General features: G+C 30.9%; 1 protein-coding gene across 1 annotated transcript in view; it reads left to right on the top strand.

The window, feature by feature from the left end:
• Positions 1-8,814: 8,814 nt before the first annotated feature.
• Positions 8,815-13,792, top strand: part of LOC142329880 (uncharacterized) — a 66,570-nt gene continuing 61,592 nt past the window's right edge. Inside the window, exon 1 of the mRNA XM_075374771.1 lies at positions 8,815-8,964. The gene's annotated coding sequence lies outside the window, so the exon portion shown is untranslated. The remainder of the gene's footprint in view (positions 8,965-13,792) is intronic.

Genomic DNA, 13,792 nt, shown 5'->3' with positions numbered 1-13,792 from the left:
GGTTATATGTCTATTTTAATTTTAAAATGGACGGTGTTGGGGATTACGATCCGGTTCTTTGTAGATCGGGTTTTGAAATGTTATTTTCTAATCGGGTTATTCCTTGGTAGATTACATGATATTTGCGTCTTTCTCTTGGCCCGATTTCCCTTCAGTCCGTTCGCTGAAGGACATTCAGTTTGTCAGGAATATGCCCCTGATCGGATCATACTTTTTGGAGAGTTCAATGCAATACCTTCGCGGAGGGAGTCGCATCTGCTGGGTTGGCCAATAATTGTAAGATGAATGAAGGAAGAACGGTGAGTCTGGGTTTTGTAGTTATTACAAAGTTGCTTTCTCTTCGTCTTCTTTTCTTCATCTTCATACACCAGCTGAGTCGTGGCTGGGCCGAGTCTGCTGTTGGCCCATGCTCTCTTCAATTCCTCTTCAAATTGTACAAATCTTTCGCCTTTTTCTGAAGTTCACCGGTCCTCGGTAAGTATTTATACCTTCTGGCCTAGAGCTTCACCTGTTATAACAAAGACCGACCACCTGTTTTTTCGTTTAAGCGTAATGATTTCTATTGTCCGAATCGTCTACATTATTCAAGAAAAAATGTCTTTGTTGTTTCTTCTGGATTTTTCTTTTCCAATCTGTTAGTCGATTCCGCTCTTCATTTTCTCTTTTTTTTTTTTTTTGTTTGTATTTTTTGTCGATGAATTACACGGAAGCTTACAGAGAAGCTTGTACGTGTATTTGGTATTTTTTTAGCGTATGAAAAACGCCAATCTGACCGGGATTCAAACCCAGGACCTCTGGATGAAAGGCCGAAACGCTACCATTCTGCCACGGAGATCGGCTTATTCTGTTGCTGGAAGTTTTTCTATCCGTTACAGTATATTTTATTTCAAACACAGAAATTTACAAGTGTATTTCCCAATGAGAAATCAACACCACTGTCACGATTGATTTGGTATTCAATAAAATATTAATGAAACACGCATTATTAAAACGTTTGTTTGTAAATTGTTTATTATTTCTGTAAAGCTACGTATAAAATCTGCGTATAAAAATCTATCGGCTGCGGTATGAACCTTTTTATATATCCGATCTTCCGCTAAACGTTTTGTTTACATCAAATCTAAAAATAAATGAAACAGATTATAATGCATTCTTTTATGACAACGGATTCATTAATCTGTTTTTTATTTTTATTTATTTGTCTATCTTGGTGTTTCTTTTGATTGTGTCACATGTAATTCGTTTGAGGTATCAGAGGTATCGGGTAGAGTTGCTTTCTTTAAAAGTAATGATGTTGATCGTGTAGCAATAATTCCTTTAGAGAGTATATGAAGGTGTCAGTATCACTTGATGCTTATTCTTCATAAAAATGGTTATGTCTTTTTAGAAGTGATTTATATCTCGTGTCAGACCGCCTAAAAATATCTCTTATATTACCGTAAATAAATTCACTGTTCTTCTGACAAAAGGAAAACCTTGGTCAAAATTCGGAATACGTTTTTCAAAGAATGTTTTTAAATTTAAATGTTTATCATGACGATAATAGATTCCACCGCAATAATTTCTTCTTGAATGTGAATTGGTACTCGTGTTTTGAAATTGGAAAAGATTTCCCGGTTAAAATTTATGAGTTTTCATTTTTTTTGGGTTTCCTTTAAATATTTTAAGTCAGAAGGAAGATTAGATCTGGATGAAAAAAGGTAAGATGAGTTCATATTTTATTTATGATAAAATGTTATCGGCTTCATGTAACATCTGATGAAACAGATAATAAAATAACTGGAGGCGATTAGCTATTTATTATTTTGTATGAATTACAAAAATATTTATTTGGAGTTATGTACAGAATTCCTCATTAAATAATGATAAGAAAATGCTGAATTCCGGATATGACATTAAATTCCATCATTACAATTTATAGTACAGTCAATTTGTATTTTTATTTGAAAATCCTTACTTACCGATTGATGCTTTTTCCATATGTTAGGGGTGATGAGGGAAGCTTAACTCCACCAGATTTTTAACATCCCCCTCCCATAGATTTTTGAAAAACTCAAAAAGTTTTTGAAATGCGTTTTTCTCTGAATCTATTCATTTTAGAGAAGCGTTTTTTAAACAAAAAAATGTAGAGGACATTCTCCTCTACAATTAATGTCGTTGAAGTTATGCCGTATCATTTGAAATTGAAATACTAGGTGGCGCTGAAGTTGTAAAAAACGTTTTATTTCGGTTTTTTCGCCGGAAAAAATTGTTTTTCGTCTGTATTGCATTTGGAAAAGTTGTCAATCTCAAAAAAGGAGACAACTTTTATTTAAACAATTTTCTTGTTCGACTTACCGTTTTGGAGCTGTAGCTTGTGAAAGTGTGAAAATGTTGTGAATCGGGCACATGTTCGAAACCGGTCTACTCGTTTACAACGTTTTTCACAACTTCAACGTCACCTAGTATTTCAATTTCATATTATACGGCATAACTTCAAAGAGATTAATTGTAGAGGAGAATGTCATCTACATTTTTTGTTAAAAAAACTCTTCTCTAAAATGAATAGATTCAGAGAAAAACGCATTTCAAAAACTTTTTGAGTTTTTCAAAAATCTATGGGAGGGGATGTTAAAAATCAGGAGTTAAGCTTCCCTCATCACCACTATCGCATGGCCAAAAGATCAATCGGTAGGTAAGCATTTTCAAATACAGCCTATTTTGATGACAAATTGGCTGTACTATTAATAATTCCGCAACATCTGGAACGTATTTTGAAAATTAAAAGCTGTTAAGTACAGTAAAATCCCAACGACCGAGATGTTCTGCAGATCGTAAAAGATTAGAATGGTGTGTCAGTAGACGGAGAAGAAAAGGTTTTAATAGATTTAAAAAGTAATTAGTATAATTTTATAATATTTTAATTATATTGGTACCAGCAAAAAATGACTACTACATCATTAAATTAGTAATGAATCATCATACAATTGTGCGTGCTGTTTGAATCAAAATTTGCGCGCATAAAGATATTACAATATGTGTTACAGATAGGTTGCATCATGCAGAATAACGCTCGGTTGTAAGAAAAGGTAAAGTTAAATGTTATAGTGGGGATTGCAGTGTCGTGGTTCTGAGTTCCAAAACGTTCTCTCTGCAACCATGGTATTCCCCTCATCTCTTTCTCGCCCCACCACATAGATTTTTCTTTACATCTACTCTCCCTTCTCTTCTGCAGAACAGCACATCGCCGTATCTCCCATCATTCGTTCGCGGGTGTTTCCTACTTATCGGTTTTGTTTTAACGTCAGCGTTCGTTGCCATTTATTTGGTTTTGTTTATATTTTTTTTGTGTCGTTTACTTTATCAGGAAAATGTAAGTAATTATTATTATTATTATTATTATCATTTTATTGTGATTATTATTTTATATTGTCAATTTTAAAGCACTATAAATTATATACATCAATCTTTTTTTTTAATTACTTGTTTTTCATTTTTACGATTTGTCTTTATGAAATTTTAGCAAACCTATTTATATCTCAGTTAAAATATACATTATTATTCTCGCGTATTTTTGCCTAAATTATTTATAGAATTTAATTTACGTTAATTTTTTTAGAGGTTAAATCCCAGGCTGTTATATCTCATTTAATTTTTCAAGTTTAATCAATCCCAGGCTGTTATATCTCATTTAATTTTTCAAGTTTAATCAATCTCATTTAATTATCTCAACTTTGCTTTTCCTTTAATGATTTGATATAGTTTAAAATTTATTTGTTATATAAAATAACAATTTGATAAATTTTTAATTATTGCTTCGTTTTCTTGACGTGTAATAAAATCTATTGTAATTCATTTTTCTTCTTTATTTTTATAGATAAAATACCACTTGAACGCTAGATTTATTGAGGTTTATGTTATTCTGATGTTGTCTAAAGCTTAGGTAGCATTAGTGTGAATCATCAAGTTAGAGTCTATTATATAATCTGTTAATATTTTATTTTTTATTTATGAGTCTACTATTATTTAAGAGTAACTGAATGTATTAATCAATTTAAAGTAATTTTAACTATAAATAATTTTCAACTATTTTCATGTGTATATTAGTATTTTAACGGATAAAATACTAATTTTTTTTATGAAAAATACGAGCAAAATCTATATATATGTAATCAAATAATAGTAATAACAAATTTTTATTATAATTGTAATGTTAGTGGTTAATGCTATTTTAACGCAATAATTTGGATGTATACTCAAATTAAAAGCTATCGCTACATGAAAATTACGGCTAGGAAGAAATTTTATTAGTAATCATTACATAACTTTTATTTAAATACATCGCATACAACTTGAAAACATGACGTACAATCTAAAATTAGATTGAATTATTAAACAGAGGTATTATATTACTAAAACTAGATTATATTTTCTTGCTAATTTTCTTTTTAAATTAACTTAAATTTTACTGATTTTATTAAGGTTTTTAATTTTATTTAATTATTCAAATCCTGGTCTTATCAAAATAAATAAAAATAAATTAATAATTTAAATGAAACCTTTTTCCACCGTTAATGACTGATTAATCTTTTGTTAAAAAAAAAAAGATTGAGTTTTTTAAAAAGAAAATCCTTAGAAATACAAACGGAAATAAATATATACATATACATCAGAAAAATTTTGCTAAAATCGATATTTGACCGTAATTGTTTATTCTCTGAAGAACGATCCGCAAATTTTAGTTTATCAATTATTTATGAGAATTTAAAATTTGGATCAACTTTTTATATTACTGTATAATCATATTATTTGAATACCTAGCATTTTATCTGAAAAGCTTTTCACCCTCACGTTAATGGTAACTGTTTAGGTACCTATTACAGAATAGGCTCCGCCAGGTAAATGGGAACAGCTGTCTTTGTAGACCCGTTAAAATACAAAGTGAATTCAAAGAAACTTTCAATTTTTAATATAGATCGATACCCGTCTAGCAAAAAATCACTAAGGAGAAAAGGATAAAGGGTACGGAAGGGAGATGAAAATACGATTTTCCCGCTAAAGAATTGTGAATCGGTACGAACAACCTCACTTAAACGAGTTTTTGTGGGTATTTTAGAGCTTCAAACGTTTTTGATCGTGTACTCCTAAGACAAAAGTAACTGTTAAGTTAATATAATCTCTCACTCTCTCAATTTTTTTTGCAATATTTGCGATCGCGGTGAATATTAAAATTATTAGTTATATTAATTCTTTGGCGTACCCCTAAGTATCATTTTGGGTATCTAATTAGGTACGCGTACCCCACTTTGGAGACCACTGTTCTGGAGTAGTGATAAACTATCCCACTAATGATCCCTCAGGAGATCTGTGTAACTTTAACCAGGTTAAGAGCAGGACGGTAATTTTCCGTTACTTAGAATAAATAAATGCTGTAAACAAATTAATTTTCTTGTAGATGTTAAATAATATTCAGCTTTCTTTAAAGGAAAACGGTCGCCAATTGTACAATTTATATGATAAGTAGATGTATCCATTTGAATTATAAATCGTTTGATGAATCCCTGTATGGAATTTTTTTTTGTTTTAAGTCATTTGACTGGTTTGATGCAGCTCCAAGATTTCCTATCTAGTGCTAATAGTTTCATTTCGGTATACCCCCTACATCCTATATCTCTAACAATTTGTTTTACATATTCCAAACGTTGTCTGCCTACACAATTTTTTCCTTCTACCTGACCCTCTAATATTAAAGCCACTATTCCAGGATGCCTTAATATGTGGCCTATAAGTCTGTTTCTTCTTTTAACTATATTTTTCCAAATGCTTTGTTCTTCATCTATTTGCCTCAAAACCTCTTCATTTGTCATTTTATCCACCCGTCTGATTTTTAATATTCTCCTATAGCACCGCATTTCAAAAGCTTATAATATTTTCTTCTCAGGTACTCCGATTGTCCAAGAAGTTTCACTTCCATATAAAGCGACACTCCAAACGTATACGTTCAAAAAACTTTTCCTGACATTTAAATTAATTTTTGATGTAAACAAATTATATTTCTGACTGAAGGCTCGTTTCGCCTGAGCTATTCGGCGTTTTACATCCCTTCTGCTTCGTCCATATTTTGTAATTCTACTTCCGAAATAAAAAAATTCTTCTACCCCTATAATCTTATCTCTTCCTATTTTCACATTCAGTGGTCCATCTTCATTATTTCTACCACATTTCATTACTTTCGTTGTGTTCTTATTTATTTTCATGCGGTAGTTATTGCGCAGGACTTCACCATGCCGTTCATTGTTTCTTCTAAATCCTTTTTACTCTCGGCTAGAATTAATATATCATCAGCAAATCGTAGCATCTTTATCTTTTCAGCTTGTACTGTTACTCCGGATCTAAAGTGTTCTTTAACATCATTAACTGCTAGTTCTATGTAAAGATTAAAAAGTAACGGCTATAGGAAACATCCTTGTCGGACTCCCTTTCTTATTACGGCTTCTGTCTTATGTTCTTCAATTATTACTGTTGCTGTTTGGTTCCGGTAAATGTTAGCAATCGTTCTTCTACCTCTGTATTTGAACCTTAATTTTTTTAAAATGTGGAACACTTTTCTTTAATCCAATCTTCTTTCGGAAGTTTGCACTTCCTGTTTATAGTATTTCTTAATTGTTTATAGTTCTTTTTACTTTCTTCATCAATAGCATTCTTATATTTTCTACATTCATCCATCACCTGCAATATATCGTCTGAAATCCAATGTTTTCTACCAGTTCTCTTTGTTCCGCCAAAGTTTACTTCTGTTGATTTAAGAATTTTCTTTTTCAACATTCTCCCATTCTTCTACATCTTCGTTTTTATTCAGACCTCTCGCGATGTCCTCCTGAAAAATCTTCTTAACTTCCTCTTCCTCAAGCCCAGCCCGTATTCACCCACTATATTTCCTTCTTTGGCTTTTCTAATGCTTGCATTCCAATCTCCAACTGTTATTAAATTTTCATCCCCTTTTATGTGTTTAATTGCTTCATCAATTTCTTCGTAACACACTCTACCTCATCATCATCATCTTATATTACCGTAAATAAATTCACTGTTCTTCTGACAAAAGGAAAACCTTGGTCAAAATTCGGAATACGTTTTTCAAAGAATGTTTTTAAATTTAAATGTTTATCATGACGATAATAGATTCCACCGCAATAATTTCTTCTTGAATGTGAATTGGTACTCGTGTTTTGAAATTGGAAAAGATTTCCCGGTTAAAATTTATGAGTTTTCATTTTTTTTGGGTTTCCTTTAAATATTTTAAGTCAGAAGGAAGATTAGATCTGGATGAAAAAAGGTAAGATGAGTTCATATTTTATTTATGATAAAATGTTATCGGCTTCATGTAACATCTGATGAAACAGATAATAAAATAACTGGAGGCGATTAGCTATTTATTATTTTGTATGAATTACAAAAATATTTATTTGGAGTTATGTACAGAATTCCTCATTAAATAATGATAAGAAAATGCTGAATTCCGGATATGACATTAAATTCCATCATTACAATTTATAGTACAGTCAATTTGTATTTTTATTTGAAAATCCTTACTTACCGATTGATGCTTTTTCCATATGTTAGGGGTGATGAGGGAAGCTTAACTCCACCAGATTTTTAACATCCCCCTCCCATAGATTTTTGAAAAACTCAAAAAGTTTTTGAAATGCGTTTTTCTCTGAATCTATTCATTTTAGAGAAGCGTTTTTTAAACAAAAAAATGTAGAGGACATTCTCCTCTACAATTAATGTCGTTGAAGTTATGCCGTATCATTTGAAATTGAAATACTAGGTGGCGCTGAAGTTGTAAAAAACGTTTTATTTCGGTTTTTTCGCCGGAAAAAATTGTTTTTCGTCTGTATTGCATTTGGAAAAGTTGTCAATCTCAAAAAAGGAGACAACTTTTATTTAAACAATTTTCTTGTTCGACTTACCGTTTTGGAGCTGTAGCTTGTGAAAGTGTGAAAATGTTGTGAATCGGGCACATGTTCGAAACCGGTCTACTCGTTTACAACGTTTTTCACAACTTCAACGTCACCTAGTATTTCAATTTCATATTATACGGCATAACTTCAAAGAGATTAATTGTAGAGGAGAATGTCATCTACATTTTTTGTTAAAAAAACTCTTCTCTAAAATGAATAGATTCAGAGAAAAACGCATTTCAAAAACTTTTTGAGTTTTTCAAAAATCTATGGGAGGGGATGTTAAAAATCAGGAGTTAAGCTTCCCTCATCACCACTATCGCATGGCCAAAAGATCAATCGGTAGGTAAGCATTTTCAAATACAGCCTATTTTGATGACAAATTGGCTGTACTATTAATAATTCCGCAACATCTGGAACGTATTTTGAAAATTAAAAGCTGTTAAGTACAGTAAAATCCCAACGACCGAGATGTTCTGCAGATCGTAAAAGATTAGAATGGTGTGTCAGTAGACGGAGAAGAAAAGGTTTTAATAGATTTAAAAAGTAATTAGTATAATTTTATAATATTTTAATTATATTGGTACCAGCAAAAAATGACTACTACATCATTAAATTAGTAATGAATCATCATACAATTGTGCGTGCTGTTTGAATCAAAATTTGCGCGCATAAAGATATTACAATATGTGTTACAGATAGGTTGCATCATGCAGAATAACGCTCGGTTGTAAGAAAAGGTAAAGTTAAATGTTATAGTGGGGATTGCAGTGTCGTGGTTCTGAGTTCCAAAACGTTCTCTCTGCAACCATGGTATTCCCCTCATCTCTTTCTCGCCCCACCACATAGATTTTTCTTTACATCTACTCTCCCTTCTCTTCTGCAGAACAGCACATCGCCGTATCTCCCATCATTCGTTCGCGGGTGTTTCCTACTTATCGGTTTTGTTTTAACGTCAGCGTTCGTTGCCATTTATTTGGTTTTGTTTATATTTTTTTTGTGTCGTTTACTTTATCAGGAAAATGTAAGTAATTATTATTATTATTATTATTATCATTTTATTGTGATTATTATTTTATATTGTCAATTTTAAAGCACTATAAATTATATACATCAATCTTTTTTTTTAATTACTTGTTTTTCATTTTTACGATTTGTCTTTATGAAATTTTAGCAAACCTATTTATATCTCAGTTAAAATATACATTATTATTCTCGCGTATTTTTGCCTAAATTATTTATAGAATTTAATTTACGTTAATTTTTTTAGAGGTTAAATCCCAGGCTGTTATATCTCATTTAATTTTTCAAGTTTAATCAATCCCAGGCTGTTATATCTCATTTAATTTTTCAAGTTTAATCAATCTCATTTAATTATCTCAACTTTGCTTTTCCTTTAATGATTTGATATAGTTTAAAATTTATTTGTTATATAAAATAACAATTTGATAAATTTTTAATTATTGCTTCGTTTTCTTGACGTGTAATAAAATCTATTGTAATTCATTTTTCTTCTTTATTTTTATAGATAAAATACCACTTGAACGCTAGATTTATTGAGGTTTATGTTATTCTGATGTTGTCTAAAGCTTAGGTAGCATTAGTGTGAATCATCAAGTTAGAGTCTATTATATAATCTGTTAATATTTTATTTTTTATTTATGAGTCTACTATTATTTAAGAGTAACTGAATGTATTAATCAATTTAAAGTAATTTTAACTATAAATAATTTTCAACTATTTTCATGTGTATATTAGTATTTTAACGGATAAAATACTAATTTTTTTTATGAAAAATACGAGCAAAATCTATATATATGTAATCAAATAATAGTAATAACAAATTTTTATTATAATTGTAATGTTAGTGGTTAATGCTATTTTAACGCAATAATTTGGATGTATACTCAAATTAAAAGCTATCGCTACATGAAAATTACGGCTAGGAAGAAATTTTATTAGTAATCATTACATAACTTTTATTTAAATACATCGCATACAACTTGAAAACATGACGTACAATCTAAAATTAGATTGAATTATTAAACAGAGGTATTATATTACTAAAACTAGATTATATTTTCTTGCTAATTTTCTTTTTAAATTAACTTAAATTTTACTGATTTTATTAAGGTTTTTAATTTTATTTAATTATTCAAATCCTGGTCTTATCAAAATAAATAAAAATAAATTAATAATTTAAATGAAACCTTTTTCCACCGTTAATGACTGATTAATCTTTTGTTAAAAAAAAAAAGATTGAGTTTTTTAAAAAGAAAATCCTTAGAAATACAAACGGAAATAAATATATACATATACATCAGAAAAATTTTGCTAAAATCGATATTTGACCGTAATTGTTTATTCTCTGAAGAACGATCCGCAAATTTTAGTTTATCAATTATTTATGAGAATTTAAAATTTGGATCAACTTTTTATATTACTGTATAATCATATTATTTGAATACCTAGCATTTTATCTGAAAAGCTTTTCACCCTCACGTTAATGGTAACTGTTTAGGTACCTATTACAGAATAGGCTCCGCCAGGTAAATGGGAACAGCTGTCTTTGTAGACCCGTTAAAATACAAAGTGAATTCAAAGAAACTTTCAATTTTTAATATAGATCGATACCCGTCTAGCAAAAAATCACTAAGGAGAAAAGGATAAAGGGTACGGAAGGGAGATGAAAATACGATTTTCCCGCTAAAGAATTGTGAATCGGTACGAACAACCTCACTTAAACGAGTTTTTGTGGGTATTTTAGAGCTTCAAACGTTTTTGATCGTGTACTCCTAAGACAAAAGTAACTGTTAAGTTAATATAATCTCTCACTCTCTCAATTTTTTTTGCAATATTTGCGATCGCGGTGAATATTAAAATTATTAGTTATATTAATTCTTTGGCGTACCCCTAAGTATCATTTTGGGTATCTAATTAGGTACGCGTACCCCACTTTGGAGACCACTGTTCTGGAGTAGTGATAAACTATCCCACTAATGATCCCTCAGGAGATCTGTGTAACTTTAACCAGGTTAAGAGCAGGACGGTAATTTTCCGTTACTTAGAATAAATAAATGCTGTAAACAAATTAATTTTCTTGTAGATGTTAAATAATATTCAGCTTTCTTTAAAGGAAAACGGTCGCCAATTGTACAATTTATATGATAAGTAGATGTATCCATTTGAATTATAAATCGTTTGATGAATCCCTGTATGGAATTTTTTTTTGTTTTAAGTCATTTGACTGGTTTGATGCAGCTCCAAGATTTCCTATCTAGTGCTAATAGTTTCATTTCGGTATACCCCCTACATCCTATATCTCTAACAATTTGTTTTACATATTCCAAACGTTGTCTGCCTACACAATTTTTTCCTTCTACCTGACCCTCTAATATTAAAGCCACTATTCCAGGATGCCTTAATATGTGGCCTATAAGTCTGTTTCTTCTTTTAACTATATTTTTCCAAATGCTTTGTTCTTCATCTATTTGCCTCAAAACCTCTTCATTTGTCATTTTATCCACCCGTCTGATTTTTAATATTCTCCTATAGCACCGCATTTCAAAAGCTTATAATATTTTCTTCTCAGGTACTCCGATTGTCCAAGAAGTTTCACTTCCATATAAAGCGACACTCCAAACGTATACGTTCAAAAAACTTTTCCTGACATTTAAATTAATTTTTGATGTAAACAAATTATATTTCTGACTGAAGGCTCGTTTCGCCTGAGCTATTCGGCGTTTTACATCCCTTCTGCTTCGTCCATATTTTGTAATTCTACTTCCGAAATAAAAAAATTCTTCTACCCCTATAATCTTATCTCTTCCTATTTTCACATTCAGTGGTCCATCTTCATTATTTCTACCACATTTCATTACTTTCGTTGTGTTCTTATTTATTTTCATGCGGTAGTTATTGCGCAGGACTTCACCATGCCGTTCATTGTTTCTTCTAAATCCTTTTTACTCTCGGCTAGAATTAATATATCATCAGCAAATCGTAGCATCTTTATCTTTTCAGCTTGTACTGTTACTCCGGATCTAAAGTGTTCTTTAACATCATTAACTGCTAGTTCTATGTAAAGATTAAAAAGTAACGGCTATAGGAAACATCCTTGTCGGACTCCCTTTCTTATTACGGCTTCTGTCTTATGTTCTTCAATTATTACTGTTGCTGTTTGGTTCCGGTAAATGTTAGCAATCGTTCTTCTACCTCTGTATTTGAACCTTAATTTTTTTAAAATGTGGAACACTTTTCTTTAATCCAATCTTCTTTCGGAAGTTTGCACTTCCTGTTTATAGTATTTCTTAATTGTTTATAGTTCTTTTTACTTTCTTCATCAATAGCATTCTTATATTTTCTACATTCATCCATCACCTGCAATATATCGTCTGAAATCCAATGTTTTCTACCAGTTCTCTTTGTTCCGCCAAAGTTTACTTCTGTTGATTTAAGAATTTTCTTTTTCAACATTCTCCCATTCTTCTACATCTTCGTTTTTATTCAGACCTCTCGCGATGTCCTCCTGAAAAATCTTCTTAACTTCCTCTTCCTCAAGCCCAGCCCGTATTCACCCACTATATTTCCTTCTTTGGCTTTTCTAATGCTTGCATTCCAATCTCCAACTGTTATTAAATTTTCATCCCCTTTTATGTGTTTAATTGCTTCATCAATTTCTTCGTAACACACTCTACCTCATCATCATCATCATGGGCGCTTGTAGGCATATGATGGAATTTTATAATTTTAAATTTTACTGTTAAGGGAAGATATTTTTTTTTACATGGACAAAATTTTGAAGTTTTCAGGCGATTTTCTAGTTGATTTTGAAGTTTTCTAGTTGTGATTTTAAAAAACCTAAGTTATGAGAAGATTGATGAAAAATTAGATTTTTGAAATAAGTTTTAGTTTGTATATATCAAGTGTAAAAAATTCAATCGCTTTAAAAACACCGAAATCTCAGTTTACTTGTAACGACGGCTTACAATGATCAGTTTAGTCGCTCTACTCGAAATTAAATTTAGATTTTAATTTAAGATAAAAGTAATGGTTTACTCTGACACTTCAATTTTTTTTTTACAAGAAAGGTTGAATGATTTTATAGATGAAGAAATAGGTCACACTTAGTTATATAAAATTACTGCAGTGTGCCATTGCGTTTGACCCATTGAGTTGGTCTAGTGGTGAACTCGTCATCGCAGATAAGCTGATATAAAAGTCTAGAGTTCTAAGATTGAAATCGTAGTAAAGGCAGTTACTTTTATACGGATTTCAGTACTAGATCGTGGATACCGATGTTCTTTGGTGGTTGGGTTTCGATTAGCCACACATCTCAGGATTGGACAACCTGAGACTGTACAAGACTACACTTCATTTACATTCATACATATCATCCTCTGAAGTAATACCTTACGGTGGTTTCGGAGGCTAAACTGAAAAGAAAGAAGTGTCATTCCGTTAATGTTAATAATGCGGTAGGATTCCACGCATTTAATGTTTTGAGATGTCTTTATAAACTGCAAACAATTATGCATGATACACAGCTGGACCGAGTCACGACAAATAGTAAATTTTAATAGAAAACGAAAATAAATTTAATTCATAACTAACTAGCACTTTATTGAAGCTACATGATTATATTTATTTTATTGTTTCTCGAATTGCTTTCCATCTTTGTCGACATATTTCTGCAGCCGACCTCGGATGCTTACTTGTTTGCACAGTCGTGTATTGAAATCTAATGTTTTTATTAGCGTCTATTCCAAAAAGCGTTTTGAATAGTATCATTTAAGTCCTAAGTTGTTTGTCGTTTTGTAAAAAAAAAATACACGGGTATAAGGTCTGGAGAT

The sequence above is a fragment of the Lycorma delicatula genome, chromosome 9 (genome assembly GCF_047948215.1).
Source record: "Lycorma delicatula isolate Av1 chromosome 9, ASM4794821v1, whole genome shotgun sequence".
Taxonomy (NCBI): domain Eukaryota; kingdom Metazoa; phylum Arthropoda; class Insecta; order Hemiptera; family Fulgoridae; genus Lycorma; species Lycorma delicatula.
Note: the sequence above shows the minus strand (reverse complement) of the source record. Positions and strands in the feature narration are given on the sequence as shown.